The 13,384-nt window shown below is 44.1% G+C and overlaps 1 protein-coding gene across 3 annotated transcripts in view; it reads left to right on the top strand.

Moving 5' to 3' along the window:
* The first annotated feature begins 10,541 nt into the window (after positions 1-10,541).
* MAPK8 (mitogen-activated protein kinase 8) overlaps positions 10,542-13,384 on the top strand; it is a 114,912-nt gene continuing 112,069 nt past the window's right edge. For all 3 annotated transcript variants that reach the window (XM_036829733.1, XM_036829731.1, XM_036829732.1), the window contains exon 1: positions 10,542-10,690. The gene's annotated coding sequence lies outside the window, so the exon portion shown is untranslated. The remainder of the gene's footprint in view (positions 10,691-13,384) is intronic.

Genomic DNA, 13,384 nt, shown 5'->3' with positions numbered 1-13,384 from the left:
CTTTGTATTGTCGTTTTTTAGCCTGTTTTGGTCACACAGTGCAACCATTAACAGGAAATTCTTCCTTAAATCTGCCATGAATTCCATTGTTTTACTTGTTCTGGTTTTGGACGATCACCCCTTCATTTTTCTCCCCACTATTCCACTCAGTGTTCTATAAGGCCCCATTTTTGTGATCCTAAGTAGCCCACATTCTCTAGAAGATAGGCAACGAATGCTCATTACCATGAAGTTATCACCACCAATGGAAAATTCCTAGAGCACAAGGATACTTGCACACAGGAACACTCATTTTGGAGGTCTTCAACATTTATGTTTAATTGGGAAGTAGTTGTCCTCCATGCCCCATCAAGGTGGAGAAGCAGCATGGCTTCCTGGAAGCCATTCCCAGCATGATCTGGCCCATCTCTATACCTGTATGTATATCGTGTGTGGGGCAGACACTGACAGAAGGCTGTTGTAGAGCAATCCTGTGCCTCTTGGATTCCACTGAGCACCAGTTTGGATTGGATGGTCCCACTTTCTCACCCTTCTAGCACAGGTGTGGAAGAACCAATAAGTTCGGCAAGGGAAAGTTCTCTGTGATTTCCAAGGCCCTCCATCCTTGGCAAGGTTTGGGGAAGTGATGGACTACAGAGGTCAGCAGCTCATAAATAGGCCAAAGTGATATTCTGGGATCCCTGGAGACTGGAGGAATTTGACCAAATACTGAGGTCTTACTCAGGCCTCATTATCTCCAACCTTTTCTTGATGTAAACTTCCTGGTACATCAAGTGAGCTCTTATAGAGGTACCCTGTTTAGAAATATTGGAAAATTTCCTTGTAAAGATTCATCTCTTAAAACCAGAGTGTCTTGGGGCAGGACCCAGGAATGACCAGATCTGTTTGTTACTGACATCAGGATCCTCTTAAGAGTCTTCAGTTGACTTAGGGGAGCAGAGGTAAGAAAGAAGAGGTAGGAAGAAGATTTGAAGGGCACAGAGCATGGAGGGGAGATGAAGTGCCTCCCTGCCTGGCACTTTACATGTGGTGGGATAGAATCAGATTGGAGAGACTGACTAGAAGCTGGAGAGTGAATGGGTTTCCTGAGGAATCCAACCAAAGACACCAAGTCCCTGGGACAACGGAAATGTCCCATTTCAACCCCATGTTAAGCACTCTCCAGATGCTTTCTTTGCTGCTTTCTGCACTGCACCACCACCCTACTTCAGTACCTTTGTGGGACAGGCAGACTAGTCCACACCTTTTATACCTGGCTCTAGGCCAGTGAGGATCATGTTCAAACATGGAGACATTTAAACAGAGCAAGAAAGAAAGCTCCATTATCAAGCTCCACCCTAAAACCCTGGTATCTGACCCAGGTCTCTGCCCTGTACTTCCACCCTAAACACACACACACACACCCACAACCAGGAACTGCCTCCTCTTCTCCATGGGAACTCTCCAGAGTTCCCATCATTGTTCCTGCCTACCCCAGGGGAAATGTAGCCAAGCAAACTAGAAAGCACCCTTCTTTCTGGCTAGCTTTGTATTCAGAGAGTTTTGAAAGAATCAGGAATATGAGGGCAATTAAGTAGCAGGTAGTTTTTTGTTATAATTTTTCTTAACTTCCCAAACTCTAATCTGGCTATGTTTCTTCTATAATATGTAATACGTATGTGTATATGGTGAACTCCAGGCCCCTCTATCCTTGACCAAATTATAATATATGTGTGTGTATATATATATATATGATATATGATATATATAATATGATGTGATGTCAGATGATAGATACCATATATCACCACGTAATATATATGTAATATACATAATAAATATACCATATACACATACACAGTGCTGAATATCTTTGTTTGTTCCTGTAGATTCACTTTCTGCCCTCTCACCTGCTCTGGGCTTGGGGCAGGGTGGGAGGGAACCATCTGTATGGACTGTATCAGTGGGCTCCCTGGCCTTCTGCTTGTGGCTCTGTTTGGCCAATGGGAGGCAATGGGCAATGGCAGTAGACAGAAGATGAGAGGTCAGGGTATTTATTCCCTCCCTGCCTATGTGTCGAGGGCTGTCTGTATCCTTCTACCACAGACCACAGCTCCTGTCAAGTGGCTCTTTCCTACAGCTTCCCTGGCTTGGCACTGAAAACCACTCCTTCCCCTTGCCCCTCCAGACCCAGGCATGGTTAAGGCTCCCAGGTTGTTGCTAGCCCTAGGATACTGCATCACCACCTGGTGGTTTCCTTTAACCCTTCCCACACCTCCGGAAATTGCCCTTTACTAAACTCTCCTTAATTACCCTGTCTGAGTGAGGCTATTTATTTCCTGTGGGGATACTGACTGATACAAACAGATAATGCAAATACTTTGCGCAAATCTTATTAAAATTAAAAGTTAACCTCCTTATAAAGATGCAGATGTAGAGAATGGACTTGAGGACACGGGGAGGGGGAAGGGGAAGCTGGGACGAAGTGAGAGAGTGGCATGGACATACATACACTACCAAACGTAAAATAGATAGCTAGTGGGAAGCAGCCGCATAGCACAGGGAGATCAGCTCCGTGCTTTGTGACCACCTAGAGGGGTGGGATAGGGAGGGTGGGAGGGAGACGCAAGAGGGAGGAGATATGGGGATATATGTATACGTATAGCTGATTCACTTTGTTATACAGCAGAAACTAACACACAGCTGTAAAGCAACTATACTCCAATAAAGATGTTAAAAAAAAAAAAAACTTAACCTCCTTGATGAGTAAGGCAGCCCCCACCCCCGGCCTCATCCTTGAGGTAATTCCTTGCTTGAAGTTGAGCATGTGGGATTCATCTCCCCTGTCTCCACCTTCACTTGAACCTTGCTGAGGGGAAACAAACCGATCAACAACAATGACACTCTCCCTCCAGGGATTCCATAGAGACACTTCTCCCCTCCTTACCTCAACTGCCCTTGGCCTCCCTGAAGACTGCCTTTTCAGTCCTCACAGCAAGTGCAGGCTCTCATTCCCCAGGGCCCAAGCCCTGCTGTTTTGAGGGGTCTACTATTCCTTTGCCAGGCTTCCTTCTGCCATTTCCTTATTTCCTGACATTCACAAGGTATTTGGGAATGTTTCTATCCCATATCAACATTCTGGGTAAATTCAATGACCAAGGCAGGGCCAACTATTATAACTGCAGACCCAGGACAAAATGAGAACAGGAGGCCCCTTGTGCAAAAAGCAGGAAAAAAAAATATCATTAAAGTTACTAAAATACAAATCTTTTTCCTTTAAAGTATTTTACTACTTATAAAATGTAATAAGGGTAATAATGATTCATGAGTAACAGCATAAACCTACAAATTACAAAAAAGATTGTATTTTTGCTGCCATAATTTTATATTATTTCATATTATTTATATTTGGTATCATAATTTTTATAATGAATATAATACTTTGTTATTATGGTATCTTGAGTGATCATAATATTTTTCTGGCTCACTTTTCTGCAAATTTATTTGTCAGGGCATCAAAATTTATAGTTTTAACAACTTTTTAAAAATCAACTTTCAATTGATATAATTGAAAATGACATCAGTTACTCTTGGCAAGTGAAGATCACAAATAATTTTAGATACTTTTAAAATTTGAGGGGAGTTCCCTGGTGGTCTAGCGGCTAGGATTCCCGGGCAGCCCGGGATTCAGTCCCTGGTCGGGGAACTGAGATCCTGCAAGCCATGCGGTGTGGCAAAAACAATAAATAAATAAAAATAAAAAACCAAAATTTGAGAAGGATCCTTCTATGGATGCAACAGCTGCTTGTGCTATTAAGAGTATTTTATAGGCTGTGATAACATCAGGATAAATTTCTCATAAATGATGTAAAAATATAAATTTTAGTATATCTGGAAATGATGATTACTAAGGAAAAATTTTTCTAAAAAAATTTAACTCAGTTTTATGTCTTATAATTTTAAATGTAAATTTATGCAATGCCATTTTAATATTTCCTCTGACATCTTCTGTAACTTGTGCAAGTTGAACAAGAAACCAAAGTAGCTTCATGATTTACGTATATTTCAAAACAGCTATTTGTGCATTATTGCTGTATTGCTGTGTCATCAATTACAGGGAAAAATTAATCTTAAAATTGTCTTCCTCATTAATAATTGGTTCATCTGCAGCTTCATATGAAAATGGTATTCTTTTTCATTGAATAAAACAATCCTTAATCTTAATTTCTATTTCTAAGCCTGTAGATATTTGCTTTGCCATGTTGCAGCAGTTTTCAAAACCAGGTAATCTAAACTCTTTGAAGAACTCTAATAATTCCCTGATATGCTTTACTGCAATGTCTATGTTGCATTTTTATTTTCTAAAAAAGTACAATTTTGTAGCTAACAAAGTTATCTGCCTGAGTATGGGCAGTGTCTGTCCTTGAGTTCAGGCCAAAGAATTCATATTTCTGCAGATGCCCCAGGGATGGGCTCTGGAGACTGATGGGAAGGCGCCTCTCACTGGGGTCCCAGCCCTGCCCTCATGCAGATTCCCTCCTCACTCCTGGGCCATGGCCATTGCTGCCACCACTGCTGCTGCTTCTACTACTGCCGCTGCCACTGAATTTAGTCATTCAAATCTGGAGACTTTTGAAAGTATGGGAAGCACTATTAGTAATTACACTGGGGCCACAGGTGTAAACTGGGCCCATCCTGGACAACCTGGGACAAAAGGCTAACAGTTCCTTGACTACTCACTTTGATCTTTAGTTCTGCTTTAGACTAACCATTCACATTGGTGAACATGCTAGGGGCTGCTCTATGTTGGAAACAAACTACATGGTCTCCTCAAATTCCTCTCTGGCCATCTCCCTCTGGCATGCCCTTATGTGCATTGACAGCCATTCTCAGTCCTAAAGTACCGAAAACCCTTGCTCCTTGTATGGATTTTGCCCCAATCTATCTGTCCTCAACCGGCCTCACTGTCCTTCTTGCCCGGCCTGGACCCCACAGTCCTTATCCTGATCCTCCCAGGAATACTTTCAATTTCCTTGCCCTCCACCTTTACATTCAACGTGCCCAAGAAAACCCCAGCTCCTGGATACCCCCTCCAAGTGTTGTCTCTATTTCTCTGAGTTGACAAGGATTCTAGAGAAATGTCCACACTTATGCCATTTTGAATCCTGGCTTTTGATGGCAACTTAGTACCACTCAAGAATCCTTGAACTCACCATTTACTTGGTACTCTAGCATTTCTTCACTCAGATCCATAAGCTTGTAAAATAGAACTGTTTGGGGTGAGGAGAAATCTAGTACCTTGTCTAGTCTCTTCACGGGGATTTTTGTTTCTGTGTAGTTTTCTTCTTTTGTGGTTAAAATCTCTGTCCCATAGGCCAGCTCTTGACACTTGGTTTTCTCTTTGGCTTGCTTCTTTGAGCCCTGTCCAGTCTCCCTCTCAGGGCTGCTGACCTCTGAAACAATGGGGGAATTCTACCTCCTAGATCCTGATGCCACACCCTGCTGTGAGGGTAGAGTGAGCCATGTATTTGAATCTGTCAGTCTGTATGGTCCTATCTTCTCTAAGTATGTGGGTATGTGCCCACAAAAGGGGATCCAAACAGGATGGTCCTCCTCTCTTCGTGGGCACAGCCTTGATTGGTAGAGCCTGCTTGATTGCTTGGTGATAGAGAAAACCTCATGCCATGGCCCTGCCTTTGAGAAGAAGATATCTGTGACATCCCTATTGTTCCTGCTGATTCCAAGGGAAGGGAAATTCTGCTTTCTACTCTGCATAGGCTGACATTTACCAACCACATTTTACAAGGAAATAGAACACTGCAAGGGGGATGGGGAAAGTGGGCTGGGTTTGAGACCTTACCCAGCCTTCATGACTTAGCACCTCCAGAAATAAATTTCTCCCCTATTTATGCTGCACTGTTTATCCCTCAAGCTTCAGTTGGAGCATAAACTGCCTTGGATTCAGGAAAGAATACTCACTTTCTTCCCTGTGCAGTTGTCTTTCACTTAAAAGGGCCGTACCTTGAAGGGTTATGGCATTTCCCCCTGCCTCTCCCCAAGATAGATAGAAACCTTACTCTCCTCTCCCCAAGACGGAAACCTTACTCTCCTCTGCCCTCTTCTTAGCCCCACAACAAGCCTCGAGCTGGCCAGGCTGGTGCAGCTATGTCAACCCTCAACTGAGAATTAATCTTGCTAGTTTGGGCGTGAGGGGCAATGAAACTTACCCACAGAAGCAGGGATGTTTTTGTGTGGGAATCTGCTTCAGGAACAGGCCAAAGGAGCTGTTGAAATTCCTTTACCAGGTGGTTTCGTAACCTCTGCTTTCTAGAAGAAAGAACATCTTCTCAGGACCACTGAAGGACTTCAGATCACCTCTGGAGTCAGGGACAGGAGACAAATCCTGTCCTGCCAGAGGCCTCTGCAAGGCAGTAGCAGGAAAACACCTCTTTTAGCAATGCTTTTGCTTTCTGAGGGGCTCAAAATCCTGCCACCTGAAGACAATGACTTAACTCTAAAGTGATGCCAGAATCTCCTTCTTGCTACCCAATAACACCACAAAAAGCCTTTCTAAATTTATCTGAGAATGGTAGGGACTTCTGGCAGCGGTTGGGAGTTCATAGGGGTCTCCCTGACAAAGGGTCATTTTCTGAATGCCAGCCAATCTAACATGAATTCCAGTTTTACATCAAAGGTAAGGGAGGGAGCCATGGAGGTGGAGATGGAGATGAAGGCAGAAATGGAGGTAGAGACAGAGATGGAGATGGAGGTGGGGATGAAGATGGAGACAGAGATGGAGATGGAGGTGCAATGGAGATTATCTTCCCTAAAACTACCAAGGAAGAGGGGCCAGTAATGAGGGGCTCTCTTCTCTCTGCCATGGGACCTAGACAAATTTTCTGCAGTACCGGAGTTACAAATGGCAAAATTCCACTGGGCTGGAAGAGACTGTAGGTGAAAGGATTGTAAATGAGGCACAGAATCCTTGTTGCGAGATCTGATGAAAAGCCTTCTTCCTAAACATATATTTATTTAAGACAACAGCAAGGATTTTATTGTTACAGGACTTCAACGACATATTCTTTCCCTCCCACTCAATTCCCTTTGTCTTTTCCTCTGGGGGATAAATATTGAATATCTTCAATACCTGGATGTGGATGGAGAGAGGGTAATTTAGCATAGGTGTATCTACGCTTGGGAGGTAGGGGCAGAACTTGAGAAAAAAAGCCAATAATGAAAGAATTCCTCAGCTCTTCCTCTTTTTCAGAGTCAGCCCTCAGTAGGTTCACAAGGTACCACAATCAGTTAACAAGGAACAATGCCTTGAGAAGGAAGAAGGAGGCCCAGAGCCATGTCTGGGTTACAAAAACGATTTTGAATTTGCATAACATCAGAGGTGATTACATTCAATCACAAGTAGTGAAATGCCTTCTGAAATCACACACATGCACATATACATACATAAACATGCAGGATGTCCTTTCTAGATGTAGATAATAGGAAGCTGACAGTGGAAGGCTGATGCTAAATCAGAAGCTCTTCCTGTGGAAAGAAAGAGAGGTGGTTAATAGCATTACAGAACTAGGCATGAAAATTGGGAGCTGTTCTGCAATACCCCTCACTTCACAACTGCTCTGATTGTCTTTTGTTACCTCCAGGTGTTTAATATTATCTGGTGGGGAGTAGGAGGTACTTGTCAATACTTCCACCTTCATGTCCAATCACACAACCTCCACCCCTCCATGCCCCTACCTCGCTCTCCCAGGAAATTTACACTCATTTTTTTCCTTCTCTCTTTTTTTTTTATAAATTTATTTATGTATTTATTTATTTTTGGCTGCGTTGGGTCTTCTTTGCTGCACGCAGCTCTCTCTAGTTGTGGTGAGCTGGGGCTACTCTTCGTTGCGGTGCGTGGGCTTCTCATTGCTGTGGCTTCTCTTGTTGCAGAGCACAGGCTCAGTAGTTGTGGCGCAAGGGCTTTGTTGCTCCATGCCATGTGGGATCTTCCCGGACCAGGGATCAAACCTGTGTCCCCTGCATTGGCAGGTGGATTCCTAACCACTGCGCCACCAGGAAAGCCCCTTTTCCTTCTATTCTACCCTTCCCTCTCAACAGTCTTCCTATCAGATATAAAATATGCTTGTGTCTTCCTCCACTGCCTGACTCATCAATATCCACCATCTCAATTTTCAATGTCCCATTCATTCCTTAGCCCACTCTAAACTACTTCTGGATCTAAGTGCTCCAGGATTTTAAGCCTCCTCTTTTTTTGATATTATTGATCACTCCTTCTTGAATCACTCTCTCCTGGTTTTCCATCTACCTCCTGGCAGCTCCTTCTCAGGCTCTTCTTGTTTTGTATCCATTTAATGCTGAAGTTCCTCAAGCCTGGCTCTTGGCCCTCTTTTCTTCTTGCTCAGTACCCTCCTTCCCTCAGGCCTAGGCTAACTCATCCACACCCAAGGGTGCAAGTAATCACTATCTGTCAATAATTCTTCTCTTATCCACCTGAGCCCAGCTCTATATACCTGACTGTCAACTTGGCCTCTCTTTTGGGCAGATCAGAAGCCTTCAAGCTATTTGCTCTCACAATCTTTCCACTCAATCCCGTCCTCTTCCAAGATTCCCATCTCAGTGAACCAGCACCCACATCCATTTTTGGCCACATGCAAGAAACATGACTTTTCCTTGATGACTCCCTTTCCTTCACTGCCCACCTAATCCATCACCAAGTCCTGTGCACTGGATCTCCTAAAGGGCGCTCATAACCTTCCTCTTACTGTTTCCATGACCATCACCCTAGACCAAGCCTACACCATCTGCCATCTAGACTACTCCTATGTCAACCTGGCCTCCTTCCAACAAGGAATCTTTTCAAGATGCCATTCTGACCATGCTACTCGCTTTGCTGAAGCATGTCAGGTGCTTCCCATAGCACTTAGGATAAAGACAAGATTTTCAACATGAGTAGTATGGCTGCGCTAGGTTTGGTCCTTTTCCAATATTCCAAACTCCATCTCATAACTCCTTCCTCCTTGCTTTTCAAGCAGCACTGGTCTTTTCCTCAATTTCTCCAACTAACCATGCTCCCTGTCATCACATAACCCTTGCACACTAAGTTACCTCTGTCTGAAATATTTTTTGCCTAGTTGAATTTATTCTCAGTTCAAGAGGCAGTTCCTCAAGGAAGACTTTCTAGGCATTATTAATTCTATCAATTGGTTCCATAATACTATGTATCCATATCAATTTGTATTATAATGCAGGGATCATTTTGCATTGGTTTACTGTTATTATTTCTATATTACAGTGATTAAGTCTGTAAGCTCCATCCTATTGCCAGTGTTAGCTCAGTACCTGGCACAGAATGGGCATATAATAAATATTTATTTGAGAAATAAAGGAAGGAAGCAAATAAAGAAGTCTGAGAGAGAGGGAGGAATTGGGGAGAGAATGAAGAAATGAACACTGACATTTATGTTTCATTTCAGAATCCCTAGAAACAGGTCAGCCCAACATGACATGGAAGTAGTCTACCTGAATTCACTCATTTATTCAACAAATATGTATTATTCATGATTAAGGTAATATTTTTTTCTGATTATGAACATAATTTGGAAACCATGGAAAAATACTCAAAATATAAAAGAGAACAATTCACAGTCCAGTGATGAACTACTGTTAAAATAATTTGCCATGTTTCTTTCCAGGTTTTTTCTATGTATATATAGTATTTATATAAGTAGGATCATTCTGTATATATATAGACTTGCTTCTTTCTCTTAGTGATGTATGATGAACATTTTCCTGTGTGGTTAAGTATCCCTTGAACACATGGCATTTAAATTGCTAAAATGTATTCTATTGCAAGCATGTATGTGATTTAGACATCTTTCCACTCGTCAGATATTTAAGGGCTTGCCAATTTGTCACTTCTATAACTAACATATACATGCTTTGTAGGCCCCAGAGACAAATAGGGTAGTGCAAGGACTTTTGTAGGAAGTGGATTTGGAGAAAACAGGAGGCAGCTATTTCCAAGTGGCTAATATTTGCTTAAGGATTGCTGGGCCCAAAGCAGGTGTCCTCAGAATGTAACGTATTGTTAGCCATGGTAAAGAGCTTTTCGTCTCTCAGGTGTGAGCCCGGGCCGAAGTGCCTGATCCCGGGGCGGGTCTGCCTCAATCGCACCTGACCTTCAAACCCTGGGGCGAGGAGCCCCTGAGGCTTTGGCTGGGACTAGGGTACCGCCCCCGTACAGATGCCGGGCGCTCAGGCCACACGCCGCCACGTGCCAGGAGCAAGTCTCCACCCCCTCCATCTTCCCGCCACGCCCCTCACAGTCTGCTCTCAGAGGCTCTAGAAGGCTCTCCCCGCAGCTCCACCTCCAGGTGACCTCCGCAAGTCCTCCCTGCCCCCTGCAGTAGCCCCGCCCCTGGACTGCGGGCTCCGCCCCCGAAATCCGGGCCCCGGGGCTGCTCCGCCCCGTGGGGGCTCTCGCGAAGCGCGGAGGCGGGGCCCTGCGCGATGACGTTAGCGGGCGTGCGCGGTGACGGCCCGCGTCCCTGTTACTCAGCGGAGGGGCCGAGGCCAGACGACGCGGCCCGGAGCGCGGAGCCGTGAGCAGCGCTGGGTAACGGCCACGGCGACCGCCAAGACGGCGCCGGATCCCGCCGCCGGGCTTTCCTGTCGCCATTCGTTGCGCTGCCGGGTGAGTGCGGCGAGTGCCGCAGGGCCGGGGCGGCCGGCGGCCCCGCCGTGTTTATGTTATTGTGCTGCCGCCACCGCCTCTCCTCAGCCTTGACCCCCTCCCGGGAGTGGGGGCGGGAGCGCGCGGCGGGCGGGGGGCGCGCGGCCGGCGGGGGCGGTGTGGGAACAATAGCAGCCGGGGAGGTGGGGGCCGGCTAGTGGGCGTGGGGCTGCTGGACCCAGGCGCGTCCCGGCCGCCCCCCGCCCCAGCTTCGCCCGTGGGTCCTCGCGCGCCCTCCTCGCGGGGAGCGCGGGTCCCGCGTCCACGTCGGAAGGGGAAAATGGAGCGGGAGGTGGGTGGCAAGTTCTGAAACACTTCGGCGAAGGTCCGGACGGAGGCGCCTAGGCGGCCCGCTCCGCCCTGGCTACCTCCTCCGGCGGCGGGCAGCCGCAGAGAGCGCTCCGGTGGCCCGGTCCCGACGCCTGCCCGGCGACCACGGGGACAGTGTTTTGTTTCTTGGTGGTTTCTTTGTGCTGATATTCTGGGCGAACGCAGGCGGCGGCGCCGAAAGAGGCTGGGGTGGCCTTCAGCTCCGGGCTGCGAGGAAGAGCCCGGGCCCGTAGCTTGGGCAGGAGGTGTCCGTCAAGCTCGGCGCAAGCTCCAGTGGTCAGCGCGCATTTCTCTTGAGGGTCATTCGGTGGTGACCTTTTGACTTTTTCACCCCACCCTCCCTTCTCTTTGTCTTGGACTTGAGTCCCAGTCCTTCGATGGGAGCCAAATCTGTTTTAAAGTACTGTGATGAACACTTTTCATTTTAATTTCTGAAAGTTTCCCGTCATATGTTTACTGTGAATTTAACATGTTGACTGCATGGTATCAGACAATGTCCAGTGGTTACTATTTTTGCCTCTGAAATTCAGTGATCTTTACAGTAGAATTCTGGTCTGTCAGTCCATTGTGTTTTGAGATAAGCATCTAGAAAGTACTTCCTAGGTAATTAGAACATCTGTTTATTTCATTCATTCGTTCAGCAACTGTTCAGTGTTGTACCCAGATGAGAGTTTGAGGGTAAAGAGAAATATCCTTTAATGGAAGAAGATACTTTGACTAAAATATAATAGATGTACCTTTAAGTGAGACGATTGTATAAGTGGTATGTGTTAAAGAAGGTATAGTTATACTTTGGGTCATTTTACTATTTTTTTAGTAGTACATCTGGAACTTCTAGCGTAATGTTATACATGTTAGGAAGTAGAGTTAGATTTGGTCTAAATGTACAACAGCTTTTATGTATTTCCTTACAGTCACTTGTAACGTTTACTTCAGAATCCCCTGCTGTGGGTTAAGCCTAGGAGGTCATATGCTGTCAGTTAACATGTTTAGTGCTGTATCTGACATAAGCAAGCAATCAAAATGTGCCTTCCTTGAAGACAGACCTGTCTTGCCTCTGTGTCTCTAGCACCTAGCCTGGAATATAGTAAGTATTCAATAAAAATCAGATTGATGAAAAGCTCTTTATAATTGGTAATATCTAAACTCAAGCCTTAGCAAAAAACGTTTAATGTTCTCTGTGAAGTTTTGGAAGCCTCATGCAAACTGTCACTTCCAGATGGCTAAATGATCAGTTCATATATATTATCTGTCCCGACAGTAGGGGCTTTTGAATCACTTCAGTATTAATTTTTTTTTTTCTATCACTTCTAAACCATTGGCTATCCTAAAATTAAACCTTGTCTAAAATATTTTTTTAATATGTGTGTGTGTCTGTGTGTGATATGTATGCACACACAGACACAGACACACAGTGATATTTCAACAGGGTCTAAAATGATTGCATTTATCCTTTTGTGAATATTACTTGAAAAGTTTCTGAATACTCCTTTTTAAGTGGATAAGTTAGAACAAAGGAAACACATTGCCTAAAAGTTTTTTTTTTTTAAGTTTTATTAGAAATGTTTAATTTTAAATTCTTACTTGTACTAATACTATTGGTGAGGCATATGGGCCTAAAACGCAAAATAATATTAATTTATCTACATTACATTTCTTTTCCACTTAATACGTTTTAGCATTTGCTTTGGATATGAAAGAATTTGAGATGAGCTTATTATTCTCTGATTTAGAGTACAAATAAAGAAGTAAAATGGTACTTTGTTAAGATAAGGGATGAAAGTCTTGAGATACTAAACTTTACTGCTTTACCTATGTCAGATTCCAGTAAGGGTTACTGATACAAATCCTCACTGTCAGGCTATACATGTGTCAAACCAGAGTTTTTTTTTTTTTGCTTTGTTTTATAAATTCTGTTGGTTTTAAAAAATAACAGCTTTTTCAAGAAACCCCATACTTATTAGCAGTCACTCCCCATCTCACTCTACATTATCTTTAAAGGAAGAGATAGCATTGATTCTGTTAGTATATTCCAGTAATGAATTTGAAAAGGGTTCCCTTTAAGTGTCCTCGCAGAGTAAGAAACTATATCCTTCGTATTCCTTTATATCCTGGGAGAAAGGCCAGTTGGAAAGAAATTAGTTTAAGAATGAATTCTACCAAAAGTAATGAAGTTATAATCTTAACTGTTTGCTCAACGCCTAATATTATGGAAATAACCTTGTGATGATACTCAGTGCTCAGTGAAACAACCTGAAGTAATTTATTACGTGACTAGTCACAAACTGTCCTAGTGGCAGTTAAGAGCTTGTTCAATAGAAGCCC

This window comes from Balaenoptera musculus, chromosome 16 (genome assembly GCF_009873245.2).
Source record: "Balaenoptera musculus isolate JJ_BM4_2016_0621 chromosome 16, mBalMus1.pri.v3, whole genome shotgun sequence".
Classification (NCBI taxonomy): Eukaryota; Metazoa; Chordata; class Mammalia; order Artiodactyla; family Balaenopteridae; genus Balaenoptera; species Balaenoptera musculus.
This window is presented reverse-complemented; position numbering and strand designations above follow the sequence as displayed.